The sequence below is a fragment of the Aricia agestis genome, chromosome 6, assembly GCF_905147365.1.
Source record: "Aricia agestis chromosome 6, ilAriAges1.1, whole genome shotgun sequence".
In the NCBI taxonomy this organism is placed as follows: Eukaryota; Metazoa; Arthropoda; class Insecta; order Lepidoptera; family Lycaenidae; genus Aricia; species Aricia agestis.
Window position 1 is genome coordinate 14,806,909 of NC_056411.1, and position 9,436 is coordinate 14,816,344.

A 9,436-nucleotide genomic window follows, 5' to 3' on the forward strand; every position below is an offset into this window, starting at 1 on the left:
TTTTTACGTCACGAGATTTCGAGAATGCATAGCAAACGTTTAATGAGAATGGCCCTACGAATAATAAGGTAAAGGGCATAATATTGTCATTAAAATTAATATATAATATAGCAGTATCTAACTATGGCCAGGACACATAATTACATTTATCTGTTAAAGGCATCAGCTTGAAATCTAATAGTACATTTCGCAGTTACTCTTAGTCCTCATGTTCTATAATCTATACCAACTACTCCTAGCCTATAATATAATTAGTAGATGTTCAAAACACGCTGTAAACAATAATAATATCTACAGGCCTACAGCCTAAATATCTAAGCATTTGCGTTATCCATTTTCCATCGCGATCTTTGTCATTTTATAAAAGCTGAAAGTTCTTCAGTAGGTATAAGTACATTATGTCCCCTGTAGAGGTAAGAATGACCAATAACTAAAGAGTTTCGGTCGTGGTATACTTTAGATTTTAGAAGGTAGGTACTTCAGTACTCTCTCACTTACCTTCGATAAATTCATAAGTTCATTTTTTTCGGGATAACTATTAGGAATCTCGTCTTCCACAGCCGGAAACTTTTGACAGTTGCTGCCCACTGCCAGACACCTTTAGAGGTCTAGCAGTGGGAATTGCACTTAGTGGGAAAACCCGGGGAAAACAACGAAACCAACTGCTTTCGTCGGTTTTCTCGGGGCTACAATATTTTTATGAAGGCCCTACCTATCTACCTACTTTAATATTATAGCTGTATTATTTTGCACATGTTTCGTAAAATTATTATAAACAACAAGCAATAATTTCGTATTTTATTATATAAGTTAGAACCTACTAGAACTAACTACTTATACTTAGTTCTTACTAACATTTAGGTACTGCCGCCTGCCGGTTAGATACTGTTAAATATAATAATAATGTTTTTAATGTAATAGCCTATGCCTTATAGCTACTACACGAAAGTATCAGGTAATTACACAGAGACTATCGCGTACAACATTCGTGTCACCGCCGCGTTGCAATATCCTGTAGGCTTACTACGAAACCGTTTTGAGACTCAAACAATCGGACGAGAATGCCGCGTCCTGCTCTTCATTTCACGTTTGTTAGAGTAGGACGCGGCATTCTCGTCCGATAACCGATTGTTTGAGACTCTAAACTGTTTCGTGGTACAGCCCCTGTTTCCACTTTCCACTGATCGTATGGCGCAAGTTCAAGAAAATACACCTGCTACAGTACCTAATTGAGGCCATCGGATACATTTCAAGGATCGCAAAACAATATAGATAATAGAATAGGTATGCTGTGATGTACTATAATAATAATTATTTATTTATTCTCTCACCACAATGATAATATTACATTCATATCATAACAATAAAATAAGATATTTAGTTCAGTATTTATGGGGAGACTGGAGTCTCAAACTAAGCAGTGTCATGCTTGTATTTTAAGACACAGGGCCACCAATCACCATCCCTAGTATAATATGAGTACATAGGTATTATTATTCAATATAAAATTTAACATTTCTAAAATTCATAAATACTTAATTCTTTATACAGTCTGTACCAAAAATAAGTGATAATATTTTAGGGTGTGTACGTGTTCCTTGTAGAGAGTTTACTGTGAAAGTAGCAGCTCTGAAACTTCTGAAAGACGAACAATTTTTTTCACTTTTGTATGGGCAAGGGCCCGAACGTCACGAGTTTCCCCATACAAAAGTAAAAAAAAAATTTTTGGTCTTTCAGCGCTGCTACTTTCACAGTGAACTCTCTACAAGGAACACGTACACACCCTAAAGTATTATCACTTGTTTTTGTTACACCCTGTATAGCTTAGTGCTTACCTAATTATAATTATTGTTTTCAATTCCCTAAAAGCAATAGGTAAGTATACTAAATACCTACCTAATCAATAATCAATAATCACAAACGCTTGCCATCAGGCCGCATGTATGCCGGTTTACATTCCATTTCCCAATAGATACAATATGACGACCTCTATGGCTCAGAGCGTAGCGCTCCAGCCTGGGGTCGCGATTTCGAATTCTGCTGGCTGATAATATAATAATATCAGTCAACAGAATTCGAACACGTACACAGCCTAAAGTATTATCACTTATTTTTGTTACACTCTGTATAAGTGTACACTTACTGTACCTAATTATTGCAAAAAGTAATGATTGTTAAATAAATAAATAAACTTTATTGTCTCTTATTAAATACAAATTTAGATCGGAACACAAATATTATCATAGCACCAAGGCAAACCAAGGTTTACAAATTAAAGTGCGCAACCCCTACACTAAGAACACTTGTGTTGTAGGGGTTGACTAAAATTTTAAGGGTGCATACAAAAGAATATTATACTTAAACATAGAGAAAAGACAAATAGAATTCAATAATTGTACTTATAAATTGTTAACTAAGACGTGTCTTTGTGTGTGTGTGGTGTGTGTGTGGTGTGTGTGTTTGTGGTGTATGTGTGTGTGTGCACACGTGCATTTTTTTATTTTATTATTTCTAGCAGCTTTTCAGTTTCCTGATAACTTAGACTACTAACCCAGCAGGTGATTGCTAACTTTGTATCTCTCTTGTTTAAGAGAGATACCAAGTTAGCAATCACGAGATTTAATCACAAGATTATCAATTTTCTTATTAGCGCGGTTGTACAATAATTGTGGGCCAAGAAACGGTTGATGGCGTTAATTGTGCAGTTGTGGTTTGGATTTTAGGTATTGTAAATACTTTTTTTTTTCCCCTTGTTATCTGCGATCAACTTGAAGGTTATAAGCAGATGTGATGAAGTGGATTTGGCGGCTCAGAGGCTTAAGCTCAGTAACTAGGCCTCTATATTCAATTGGCTAGAATCTGTTATCCAGGTCCAGTATGTTGTGGCGCTTAAGACGACCATAACGGCTTTTTTCGAAGAGACCGTGGGCAAGGTCATTAGGGTGGTTATTTAAGCGTAGCTTATATCTGGTGCATGATTTAGAGATTTCCTCTTTGATGGTGGGTATCGATAAGATTTCATGTAGTTCACTATTCCTTATATACCAGTGTGCATTGGAGATTCCTCTCAATATTATATTTTCACATCTTTGCAATATTTCTATGTTGCTTATGGCAGCACTACCCCAGAGCTGAAGACCATAAGTCCAGATGGGTTTTAGTACTGTTTTGTAGACTAGCAATTTGTTATTTGAGCTCAATTTTGAATTTCTACCAAGAAGCCAAGTCAAGTCTTTGTTTCTTATATTCAATTCGTCTCATTTTGCTTTAATGTGAGGTTTCCATGTTAAACGGCGGTCCGGGTTTTTACCAAGGTATTTCACTGAGTCAGCGTGAGGAAGTGGCACGCCAGATAGAGAAACTGGTGGACAATTGTCTTTCCTTAGGGTGAAGGTGATCTGTGTGGACTTTACTGCACTCGCTCTGATGCGCCACATGCTCATCCAGTTGCTTATTTGATCAAGTCCTATTTGGAGTAGATTTGAAGCGGAATCCTTATTCGGGTGGCATGCTAGAACAGCGGTGTCATCGGCGTAAGTGCCTACGGTGATATCGTTTGGAACCGGTATGTCTGATGTAAAGATGGAGTACAAAATCGGACCAAGGACTGAACCCTATGGTACGCCTGCTCTAATGTCATAGAACCCAGACCTTGCGTCACGTTCTTTTACTTGAAACACTCTGTCTTTGAGGTAGGACGCAAGGAGTAGGTAATATGTATGTGGGAGAAGCGTCTTGATTTTGTAGAGCAGTCCCTTGTGCCACACTCTATCAAATGCCTGCTGAACGTCAAGGAATGCGGCCGAGCAGTATTCTTTGTTTTGCAGCGCAGATGTTATTATATCGCAAACCCTGTGGACTTGTTCAATAGTGCCATGGCCTCGACGCAATCCGAATTGGTGGTTGGGGATGACTTTCCTATCTGATAGTACAGCTGATAATCTATAGGCAAGAATTTTTTCAAAGACCTTTGACAGGATCGGTAGAAGGCTGATAGGTCTATACGATGATACTACATTATTTGGTTTCCCAGATTTGTGCACTATTATAATTTGTGAGACCTTCCATAGATTAGGATAGTGAGAGGTTCTAAGGATGCCATTCATTAGAGATGTTAAAAAGACTATTGCTTTCTTGGGGAGCTCTTTAAGAGGAGTCCACACCGCCGTTTTTCCATGCAAACGTTGTCCCCTGTTTCCTCCCTGGATAATGCCGGTAGAGTTATGATTTTTTTCCTGAATATCTATGGCCACTATTAGCATGTCCCTATGTTTTCTTTTTTTTCATAATTTTATTATTAAAAAAGATAAGAACGTCCAAAAACCCAAAAAAATGGCCAGATTTTCCTCTATGTTCAAACACCCAGAAAAATAAATTGGCTAAAACATACAAAAAAAATAAAATATAGGAACACAGCTCAAGCCTTGCTTTAATTCTTAATGAAAAAGTACTTAAATCGGTTAAGTTTTGGAGAAGGAATCAGCGGACAACGAATCGAAGATTTTCTGTTCTTTTATTAGAACTTTTGTCGTGTTGTCTCTATCGCGCTCTGCGGTAGGAGACTTGAGATTGGTGAGACAGCAATACATTTTCAAATACCTATTTTCAATTTCTCTCGCCCCTGGTGTATCCTCTTAAGGACCCTGGGGGTGATTAAGTCAAATCCCGGAGCTAATTTTTGTTTGAAGTTACGTATGATGCCTTTGACTTCGTTGGGTGTTGTAGGTTTGATTGGAAATTCCATTTGAAAAGGTTGAGAGAATGCTGCATCAATTGGTGATTCGTCTATTTGAGGACAAGCATCGTTTGGTCGAAATACTTCGGAGAGATGACTAGCGAATAATTCAGCTTTATCTTTGTTGGACCTAGCCCAACCTGAGTCTTCATTTTTCAAGGGGGGTTTGAACTGAAGTGGCTCATTGTAGTGTTTTGCTGCTCTCCAAGGGAGTAGTTAGAGTGCTTGTCGGGTTTCAAGGATTCTAAGAATTTTTCAAATGCAGCGTTTTGCTCTTTGGCAATTAAATTCTTTAGGTCTGAGCAGGCTTTGTTTAGGGCTCTCTTATCAGATGGGTGTCTACTGGTATGCCAGACTCTTCTTAGTCTACGCTTCTCTTTGACGAGTTGTTTGAGTAAAGGGCTTAAGTTTTTACTATCAGACCTAGTATAATCAATATCAGGAGTATTCTTCCATGCGGCTTCCTGTATCAGGCAAGTTATGAACTGAGTGGAGAATCAATGTCATTTTTCGATTTTAAGGGGATGTTCAGTTCTATATTATCTGTAATGTAATCGCTAAAAATCCTTCCCAGTCCGTTTTAAAGTTAACAAGACTTTCTTCTTTGGACATCATAAAGACACAAGACCTCATTTTTAGAAGAACTGGGGTATGATCTGAGGAACTGTCTAAACACGAAGATATCTATACTATATATATATATATATATATATATATATATATATATATATATATATATATATATATATATATATATATATATATATATATATATATATATATATATATATATATATATATATATATATATATATATAATATTATAAATGCGAAAGTATGTCTGTCTGTCTGTCTGTCTCGCTTTCACGCCAAAACTACTGAACCGATTGTAATGAAATTTTGTACACAGATAGTCTAAAGCCTGAGAAAGGACATAGGCTACTTTTTAACTGGAAAAAGGGGTTGTAAGGGGGTGAAAATGCGTAAATTTGGTCAAATTAAGTTAGTACCAAAAATGAAAAACAGATGGCGCCAAGAGTCCCCTAGATCGCGCTATTGCTTGCTCATGCGTATTTCTATAAGAGGTGGTACCATGTTAAGTCGAATTTTTCGACTCTTTCGATTGTTATACACGTTACTAACTAATAACTCACCTACCAACTTAGATATCAAATTCAAAAACAACAGCGCCAAAACTACTGAACCCATTGTAATGAAATTTTGTACACAGATAGTCTAAAGCCTGAGAAAGGACATAGGCTACTTCTTACTGGAAAAAGGGGTTGTAAGGGGGTGTTTATGCGTAAATTTGTTCAAATTAAGTTAGATCCAAAAACTGGAACAGATGGCGCCAAGGGTCGCCTAGATCGCGCTATCGCTTACTCATATGTATTTCTATAAAATCATCACATCATATTATTAATAACATTAACTCAACATGGTACCAGTACCATGTTGAATTAATGTTTTGATTCTTTCGATTGTTATACATGTTATTAAATAACTCACTTACCAACATAGATATCAGAAACAACAGTCTACCAATAATAAAATATACTAAATAGTTTATGGGTATTGGGCAAAGCTAAAGTTGTGTAATGCATTATGCAGCTAAGTTGTGTAAGTTGTAACGCTAAATAAGCTTGGTATAAAAAAGTTTAATTTAAAAAAAATCATATTATGTGCACACTACACGGCTGTTTTGGGTATTTTGATTTAAGGGGTACCAGGGTTTCGAAAAAGCTTTTGACACCAATTTTATTGACACCGCGCGCTATAAACTAAAGTCCACGCGGGCGAAGTCGCGGGCAACAGCTAGTATCAAAATAATTTCTTGAAATTCCTTTGGAGATGAAGAAATCAAGTAGATCAGGCTGTCTAGATTGATCGGAAGGCCAATATGTTGGTTCTCCTGAAGATAGAGAAGTGAGGTTATTAGATTGAAGGCTTTTCATTAGTTCACGACCCCGAGTGGAGGTTAATCTCGATCCCCAATGAGTATTTTTTGCATTCCAGTCACCACCAGCAAGAAAACGATTATTGAGCGTTGAGAAATAAAGGTTAAATGTAGCTTCGTCTATTTTATGTCGGGGTGGGCAGTAGACTGATGAAATAGATAGTTGACCAGATTTATCTTCAACAGTTACTGTAGTAGCCTGAATATGAGGTGTTTGGAAAGGTACTTCTTCGTGGTGACAAATGGAATTTTTTACAAATATTGCAGTCCCTCCGTGTGCAGTACCATCTGGATGATGTGTGAAGTAGCCCGAAAAACCAGGGATTTTTACATTTGACTTTGTTGTCAGGTGAGTCTCAGATATAAGGATTACATCCAGGTTGTAATTTTTTATCAGCAATGTTAGTTCATTGACGTTGGGAGAAAGTCCATTTATGTTCCAAGTGACTATGTTTAAGGATGTCATTTAGTCAGTTTTCCGACCAGGTTAACTATAAGGCCCATTAGGGAACTTATCTGCTGAAGGAGGGAGCCGATTTTTTCTGACTGTTTTATAAGTAGGCTTTCAATTAGATTGGGTTGATTGGAGGGTGCTTCTTGCTGTTCATTGTTTACAATGTTTGCATATGTTAGAGGTTTGTCGAGTTTGGTCTTATTATAAAAAGTTTTAGATTTATATACACCGTCCTTTTGGTTGTTAATGTAGTCTGCACGACTTGGGGGTTCAGTCCTAGGTTTTGGGATAGGCGGAGATTTATTGAGCTTGCGCTGATGAATTTCTTTATACACTTCACAACCTTTGTAGTTCGCAGGATGGCTTCCGAAGCAGAGAGCACATTTTGCCGGAGTGTTGCGGTCTTTTTTAGGACAATCGCTAGTTTTGTGTTGTTGGGCGCATTTTACACATCTATAGGGCCTAGTGCAGTTGTTTTTAGTGTGGCCATACTGTTGACATCTTGTGCATTGGGCTATGGTTTTCCGTTTAATTGGGTCTTCTATTTTAACTGATGTGTGATAAATAAATTTGATTTCTTTGGCTCTTCTATTATTGGGACCAGGCTTTAAGTTTACAAAGAAAGTAGATGAAGGTTTCTTTTCCGGACCCATTCTAGCATTGATTATTTCTCCGGCTACGGTGTTTCCTGTAGCTTCGATTTATTTTATGATTTCATCGTGTGGAGTGCTGGGATGAAGATTTTTGATAACAATTCTGCAGCATCTCTCTTCCTTATGTGTGAAGGTGTGCCCTATCAGACCCTTTTCTCTAACAATCTCAGTGAGCTTCTTATAGGACTCTGTTGTATTACAGTTGATACGAAGTTGGTTCTTAGTTATAATTTTAAAACTATAATCTGAGGGTGTTAGCTTTTCTTCTAAGGCTTGAGAAAGTTTCTGGACATCGTCAACGCCATATAGGATGAATGGAGGAGGTTTATAGACTTTTTTGGTGGTCACCTTAGGGTTGAGGTCTGTATCAGTAGGTAAGCCTTCAAACCGATTTTGCAGTCTGATTGGTAAGTCTTGAGGAGGGGAATCAGAGGTGCGTCTCCTTTTGGTGTGTCTTATAGTGGGGACCCTTTGCCAGTTGGGATTTGGCAATGGAGGGTCGGTGAGGTCAATGTCAGGTAATGTCACATCCGGGTATCGTGTAGTTGAAGTATGTTCACTCATGGAGTTGCTTCTAGGCCGGCTTACAAACATGCTTTTGTGAAAAGCTTGCTGTACCAATTTGGTTTTTGGTCTTTCCGATTTTGAACTGGTTGCATCCTTGTCGCTTTCTTGAGTCACTAACGTAGGCGAGAGGTAGCCCCCCCAGAATACGTGGGGCAGCCTGAACATTGTTCAGGGAAGGATTCTCCAACTCGGATAGAGTTGGTACCTTCCTGGGGTAGATTATTTTTTAGTCCCGCTTCCATATTTAATTGGTAATTACACATGCCACTTCCCACATGACACGGACACTCTTTTTGAGGGTATTTAGTCCTCTAGGCTTGTGCTGGCCTCTTCAGCTGGGATCTAGCTGGGTAGTAGAACAGGTTAGTTGACCGCCGCCTGTTACTCGGCGTTGCTGCTTGTTTAGCACCACCCAGGGGACACGTGTAGGGTGGGTCTTAGGAAAAGATGGTAAATCCTACGGACGCAAGCAGCATCATCCCCCAATCTTTTACTGCTGTTATTTGTAGAATCCAGTTTACTGGTAAGGCGATGTTGCGCTAAATATGAGGTTTTTAATATAGAGTTGCCGAACTGATAATACGTTGGGTTTATAAGGTGCATCGGTTGGAAAGGGTTTGGATGTGGCTACTTTGATAACCGAACTGCTCTTTGTGCTCTTTCAATTAACTTAATGTGAGTTTTGCAGGCTCCTCCCTATGGGGAGGAGCCTGCAAAACTCACTGGGGAGTCTACCCTTACCTACTGTATTACTGTATGCAGTAATACAGTAGGTAAGGGTAGACTCACATAGAGCTCGGTAGACCTTTATTATAAGCTTTTTATCGGCAACACTACTGTCTGAAAATAAATATGAGTTTACGTACTCTACTGCTAATTGTCATAATGTGCTCTTTCCAGGAGAGATGACGATCAATAATAATTAATAAAGCATGTTGTCTCGTAGGTACCCGTAACACATGAGCTTTAGCTACGAGTACCTACTTAGTACGGGGTCAGACGATGGTCGATGGGTTAGCCGTCAGACGGACTTGGTGTAAAGTATTATTGCATGTGTTACATGAGCGTCC